Source organism: Condylura cristata, unplaced genomic scaffold, assembly GCF_000260355.1.
Source record: "Condylura cristata isolate star-nosed mole 26May11 unplaced genomic scaffold, ConCri1.0 scaffold00002, whole genome shotgun sequence".
NCBI lineage: Eukaryota > Metazoa > Chordata > Mammalia > Eulipotyphla > Talpidae > Condylura > Condylura cristata.
Window position 1 is genome coordinate 1,471,810 of NW_004567103.1, and position 7,463 is coordinate 1,479,272.

The window sequence follows — 7,463 nt, forward strand, 5'->3', positions numbered from 1 at the left end:
ATGGCGTGCTGGGTCACCTTGTCGGCAGCCCTCTGGGACGGCAAAAACATTTCTTTAAAGGCGTAAACCCACCACTTTGCGTGAAATAGTAGAGGACAGCAGGGAAGCGGGAAAGCGGCCGACTAGCTCGCCGCCCCCGTTCCAGCAGGCCTCGTTCAGGGTGCGCGGGCTCTGGCACCCCCAGAGCCTCCAAGGGGCCCTGATGGCTGAGCACCGCTGCTCACCTGCAGGGCCAGGCATGGGGACAGCACCGTGGACCACAGACAGGCCCTCAGGCCCCGCCCAGGGAGCCAGCGCAGGCGCCCACCCCCGCCAGGCCCCCAGGGCTCCGCACTCCCAGGGCCTGGGCGCCGCGCAGGAGCATCTGACAGCCGGGAAGCAGCTGCTTGGCATCTGGGAGCTTTGACAAAGACAGTGCCTGGCACTCCCACCCCCAGGGTCTGACTACTTGTGGGGTGGGGAGGCCGGGACAAAAGCTTTTCTGTTTCCTTTGTGCTTTGTGTTTTGTTGTTGACAAGTCGCCTTTTAAACTCCCCGTGGACTTCAGTGCTCAGGGGGCTGGAGACTGGGCGGGGCGGGCGGGTGGGGCAGTGAGGGAGCCAGAATTGGGGCCCGCGAGCTGCGTGCGTGCGTGTGCGTGTGAGTGTGTGCACAGTGCTTCGCACACGCGTGCACACGCTGACACGCGGACGGCTGTTACGCCCCCGGGGGGCTCCTCGCCCCTCCACGCTCTGACGCAGCAGCGAGAGGGCAGGCACCTGTGTCTCTAGCGCGCTCCGGGCCGCTCTGGGGCCACCGGAACAGGCCCTGCCCAGGCAGGTGCGCCCTCCCGCACAGGTCTCGGGCCAGGCTGCAAGCTGCCGGCGAGGGAGGAGCCCGCCGGGCCAGTGGGGAGGCTCGGGACGGTCAGGGCGGGGGTGGCGAGGGGGCGCAGGGAGTCTCCCCAAGGCAGCCGGAGAGTAGAGGACCAGGAGCGGAAGTGCGGGTGCTGGCTCGCCCGCTCCGTGAGGCCGAGGCCGCGCAGGTTGAAAGCCTTCCTGCGAGCGCTTTCGGGACTCGGGGGGCGTTCTGGGAACACGATCTTTCAGTCTGTCCCCATTTATCTATTTAAACCTGTTTTATTAGCACATCTTCGAATGTCTCCGTTGTGGTTTATTATGACAGCATAAATGAACCCTGCATCTAAAATCTAGCATTCGATTTCACAGTTTAGCTCTGGTTTGATTTGTTATTATAATTTTACTCCATCCATGTCTCCAGACCGAGCACCTCTCGGTTCTTTATTTGCAGTGCTATTGTGTGCCTGAGATTCAGAGAGCGCTCGCATGCTGTGGGGGTGGGGCCTGCCTGCTGAAAGATAAAGACTAAGATGAGCTGTCAGATCAGGGAAGTGAGTCCAAAATGGACAATTTCCACTTCTTTAAGATGTATGAGAATTTCTTCTGATGCTGGAAAAACATAATCACATCCCATAAACATTTTTGTGCCTCTTGAACACAACTGTGATGCTGGCTTGCAGTTTGCACCTTTTTATCTCACGGGCCCGGACAATCTGAGGTGGCCTCTGCCGTCTGGATTCCGGCGGCTGCAAGCTGCGGCCTCGGGGCAACGGGCGCTTGGGCCTCGTGAGCCTGACGGGCTCCGTGCGTGCTGTCAAGACGTGTAACACGTGGGGGCAGGAGCCCCCGGGCAGCTGCCTCCGCCCGTCTGGAGGCGCATCGCAGCCCACCCCCGCCCCTGCTCTGCAGGGTCCCCCTCGGTGTGTCCACTGTAAGAGGACGATCAGGTCGCCAGCTGACCCCAACGACGGGCAGCGGCCCAGGCCCAGGACTGCGCCTCCCACCGACTCTCACCTGCATTAAAGGTGGGGGTGAGGCCTCCCTGGCGGGCAGCGGGGTGGGACGCAGCGCTGCAAGCTGGCAGCAGCCGCCTCAGTGCGAGTTCGATCCCCAGCCCGGAGGTGACCCACCCCCTCACCCCCCCAGGGCCCGGCAGACCTCTCTTGACCACCTGCTGCTCCGCTCAGCAGTGGATTCGTCCATCTGCCTGTTCTGCTCCCCGCTCTGTCTCTGGTGAAACCTCTCACCACCCCTGCACCTCTGGCCTGCACCCCAGTTCTGTATGCATAAATAAATAAATCTTTAAAAGTGTGGGTGAGGCTAAATGGTAAGTGGCTTTGAGACCCTAGAGTACAGAAAGAATGAGCACTTGCCTTTGTGTGTGAGTTTTGGACAGACAGATGAGTCCCCGCTCCGGGCCTGTGCTGAGCTCCGGGCCTCTGGGAACCGAAAGCACAGAGAACGGGGCGCCCCATGAAGGCTCCGGCTGCCCCGACTCTGCCCTGCTGTGCTCGGCACAGCCTGGCCTCCTGGTCTAGACATGGGGCCCTCACGGCCTGCTCGCTGAGGCTAGGGGAGCTGCCTTCTCTCGGTCCTTGCGATGACGCCTGAATTACTTGGCTCCGGCGGTCTCCACAGGCCGGGGACAGTACAACCTCAAACTGCTGTAGCTCAGGGCCTAAGCGATCGGGATAAAGCCCGTGGCAACCTGTGTGTCTTGGGCCTGCTGGACGGAGTCTGCCCTCGGGTAGCCCCAGGCCCTGTTCCGTCCAGCTGGAAGCAGCTCCAGGGGACACGCCTCTGCCCCCGCCCTGCCCCCCAGGAGAAGGAGTGGGAGAGAGGCACAGGGCACGGTCACCTGGCCTCGTCCTCGCCCTGTTCCTCCGGCTCTGCTCCTGCTTATCCTCCTGCAGGAAAAACCCAGAAACCGAGGCAGCTGACACCAAGAAGGAGGGAGAAGCAGGCCGGGCGAAGCCAGGAGACCCTGGGGACAGCGCTGCCCGCCAGACGGACCCAGCCAGGGTCCAGACCTGGGGCGAGGGCATGTGTGCAGCTCCTGGAGACGCTGCCTATGTCCCCAACTCTGTGACGCAGCCCTGTGCCTCTCCCCTTTGGGCTCCCCAGGCGCGCCCCTGCTCCTGCGTGGCGGTGGCCTTCGTGGCTGCGGCCTTCTGACAGTGGCCCTCAGGTGCCGGCGCCACCACCTCTCGTCTCTGGGTTTCGGCTTATGAGCGATGGTGGGCGGACCCGGAGGTGCCTACAAGACAGCCCACTTCCTCCGCAGACTAACCTGCCCATCCCGCCTGGCTCTCTGCTTTCTCCTTTCCAGCACCTGTGGTCACATATATATTTATCCTAATCTCCTTAGAACATTCTTTTTAAATAACAGGGTCGCGCCTTTGGGACCTGCGTTGAGTGCAGGAACATGGCGGGAGGGGAGGGGAGCGCCCACGGGCACAGACTCCTGGGCGGAAGGCGAGTTCTGGGGGTGACATGGGCAGGCTGCCTGTCACCAACCAGCTGCCCACAGTCTGAGAAGCACGTCTTAAACGGCCCCTCTACAGAACGCCGGTCCCGGGAGGGGAGGCCGCCACCACGCGAGCGTGCTCACAGGTGTGCGTCTTCCTTCCTCACCTGCCATCAACTCCCAGCTGGACACAGGCACACGGCTGATTGGTGGTCGGGCGCGGCCACGCCCTGCCCGCAGGGGCTGCTGGGTAGCGCACCTGCCCGCGGGCTTCTGCTTTCTCCGCGTTCTGCGGGCTGAGCCGCCTTGGAGATGAATTTGACTCTCTGGAAGACGGAAAGCAAAAGGCCACTATCTACTTCTCTAACAGAGCTGAGACACCTGTCGTCAGCCTCCCCGTGAAACACCCCGACCCGGGACCTGCGCTCTTTAGGGGGACACAGAGCCCTCAGCCTTCTGTCGCCTGGCGGCGGGCGCGGGACTCGGAGGGAGCTGCGGCCGGCCAGCGCACACGCTGCGCATTTCTCTCCAGTTCCATCCAGCGGCGTCCTGGGCTGTCCCTCAGCCCCCGCGGGTGTGAACCCCACGGCCGGGCAGGCACCTCCCCTGAGGCGGCACTTGCCCTAGGCTCCACCACCTTCTCCCCCTGCCTGCTGCAGTCACCGGGAAGTCGAGCTCCCGGTCTCCCCCTCCGCCCCTTTCCTTGCCTCTCCTGGATTAAACTTGGCCTTGTCCTGCTTCAGGTCCGGAAACGACCTCCCCTTGCACCCCACTGGATCTAAAAGCAGGCGGCACCGACTTGGAATAGGCGCATTCAGCGCCATGAAAAAGACCAGTTTCTAAGTAGCTGCCGATTTGCACCCCACTTCACGAGAGGGGCTGGGAAGCCTCGTCCGTTCGAGCTGTGTCCGAGCAAGGCTGATGAGCGGGGTCGGGGGCTCGGGCCCAGAGGGCGCAGGTGCAGGCCGGGAGCGTCGGCGACTGGCGAAGGAGCCCGCTCGGCGCCCGTTTGGCCGCGCTGTGCCCCCAGGGGCCCCGTGCCCCCCGAGCTGGGAGGACGGGGCAGCGGCCGGTCGGGGGGCCGCACGAGACGCTGCCCGCCAGCGCCCTGCCAGGGCCGTCCCCTCCCCAGCAGCCCGAGCGCCCCGGGGAACTGGTTGCGTAACTGTGTTTTCCCAGCTCTGTCTTCAGAACATTTTGTAAAATAGCCTCTGGCTGGGTTTGGACCAGCACAGGCTGTTCCTCCGGCAGTCTGAGTGTCCGGCACCCTCTGGGGGAGCCCTCGCGGGGTGCGGGCTGGGGCCCACCTGCAGCCAGGCCGGAGGGTGGCCCTGCCCCTGCTTGCCGTGGGGGCGGCTGTGTGGCTGCCGGATCCCCCCTTAATTACTATCGAGCACATAATTGCTCCACAATTAAAATGTAATTATACTGTCAAAGAGTAATTCCACAGTTACTCTAGCACAGTGATTTACAAAACTAAAGGCATATTTTTAAAAGAATCCTGAAAGTCCCTTTCCACACGGCATTGCTAAATCCTGCAATCGTCGTTGCTGTCTGGGCACCGCGCCAAGGGCTTCTCAGCGGCCCCGTTTTCAAGGTCAACTGTACAAATATTCGCTTATCATCGACTCAGGCTTCTGGAAACATGATATTAGTTATCTGGAGTGATCTAATTATTGCTTTGTTTGGAAAATAGATAATAAATTCTTTGTGCTTCTGAGACATCGCATATTCCAAGAGCTCTAACCCTCACCATACCCTTTAGAGATGAAGGATGGCCAGGTCTGCCTTGAGAATCTGAAGAAGGACACGCTGAGAGTCTGAAGAGGGGAGGGAGGGGGGGAGGCCCCAGGGGCCCGACCCAGAGTGAGCAGCAGCAACCGCCCTATTCAGGGCGAGGGATTGTTTTGTGTGGTTTGGTTTCACTGTTGTTTCAAAACAAAGTCCACATCCCCCCCAAATTAAATAACAACAATAGGGACTTGGATATTAATTAAAGCAGAATTTGCGTTCTGGAGTTCTTTCACTTCTATGCATGTAAAAACCAAGCAAAGCAAAAAGCCAAGCAAACCCACGCGACCAGTTCTGGTCTGGGCAGCGGGGTTTCCCCTCCACCTGGCTCACGTGCAGGCCAGGGTGCTGCGCTAGCAGGTGGATGTCAGAACATTCCAGAACACAGCACCGTGCGCAGTGCTGGTCTGCGCGTGTGCAGGCGAGCCTCGCTTCCCTGGCATGCCGAGGCTCCCGTGGCGGGCTGGTTTCCGGGGCCCAGTCAGGGCCATTTCTCTTCCCGGTGATCATTGCCTCTGTGCTGGAGTCTGGGTTTCGCGCTGCAGAGAGAAGGGCAGGGGTTAGCTGCGCCATGGTTAGCGGGGACAAAGTCTGTGCAGGGATAGAGTGAGGTGGTACGACCGCCGCCAGGGGCCGCCTCAGTGCTTGTCATTGCCCCAGGGCACTGCAGTCTCCACTGCACACCTTGAGACCTGGTGCAAGTCCCGGCACCTAAGGGCGCCTTGTTAAGACTCCTGACCTTGTTATAAGCAACAGAAATGATGTGGGTGCACTAGGGTCCACGGGCAAGCTCCATTTTTTCCCTTTTTCTTTCTATTGTGTAACGTTGCTTGATGCTCCCGCCCAGGCCGCAGGCCCTCACCTCCGCCACTGTCCCTCCAGCCCACCTCACGCCCGGTGTCCACACGCCGGCCAGTCCCCTCTCCTCGCCGCCCCTCCTCCCTGGCCTCTGACAACCGCCCCTCCCTTGCAGCCTAAGGCTTTGCGTGGTCTGGCCCACTGTCTTCCCCTAAGCCCATCTTCACGCCTAAGCCCCGCTCCCCGGCGCCCAGGCTGTGACTTCAGGAAGCCTTCGTGGCCTCATGGCCATCGGCACACGCTGCCTGGGCCTCCCTGCTCCTTCCCCACCTGGCTGCTGGCCTGCGATGCTCTGGACCTGGGGCATGCTTGGGAAGGGACCGTGTCTCCCTGCAGCCTGCGGTCACTGCCTGGGGGCTGGTGCGAATAAAGCCTCAGCACAGGTTTGTTCAGTGGGGTGACGCAGGCACAGAGCCTCCCGGGAGCCACAGGCCGCAGAGAAGCCTTTGGGAAGAGCCGGCCCGGGCACGGTAAGATCTGGCCTCTTGCTGGAGCCACGCAGAGGAGGCCTCTGGGTGCCCCCGCCGCCCCGCTGGCGCCACCGCGCCGGGGAATGGCGCCTTCCAGACACCTCCAGCTTGCCGGCCTCGAGACGAGGTGCTGGGCAGAGCTGTGTGCTCGCCAGTCTTTTCATACAATTAAAATCCATTCATTTCTCACAATGGTGCCACTCCAGATTGGCACTGACATTCACAAGCATGATGTTCGACTAGACTATTTGCAAACACCTCGCAGAGGTGGGCTGGGAACCCCGAAATGCGAGTGGGCGGACGGGCCCCACGGGGGCCCCGCTCCGTGCCGGGTGGCCGGCTGTCAGGGCTGGGGGTCCGCCAGCTCGTTCCTGTTGGTGGGTGGGTGCAGGCCAGTCTGTGACCCAGGCTCCCCGGCAAGTCATTCTGGGAGGGCAGGGCGGTTGCAGATGAAGAAACCGAGGCACAGAAAGCCAGGAAGGCCGTGAGCAGATGGCCAGTCTCCCTGGGGACCTGTCCCGGGCGGACCCACCCGGGGCTCTGCAGGCGCCGCCTCTCCGCCCTGGCGCCGCCTCTCCGCCCTGGCGCCGCCTCTGCCCCTCCCTGCGTGCCTGCCCGGCATCCACGCTCAGGGCCCGCCTGAGCACAGGCGCGGCTGAGCTGAGCAAGCGCTCTGGGCACGGCCTGTCGCAGGGAGCGATTCCGGCTGGCTGGCATTCGCTCTGCAGAATGTCAGTTGCTCAAGGTCGGCCTTCTTCCCGTGCTCACGTTCCCTGAAGCCCAGAGGAGAACAAACAACCGAAGCATGTAAGTGAGAACCTGGTGTCCTAGAAAAGGCCCCGGTGTTTGGCGGTCGGTACGAACTGGCTGCAACTGGAGGGCAGACCGGAGAGTGCAGGGGGCCGCCAGCAGAGACGCCCTGAGCCGGGCCCAGCCTGGCCCCCGGCCTGCAGCCTGTGATTTTCCTAGCGATGGGGGTGGCGTTCACCGCCGCCGGGCAGCTTGCGGCTCTGCACACTCAGCAGGAGGGGTGGCGCG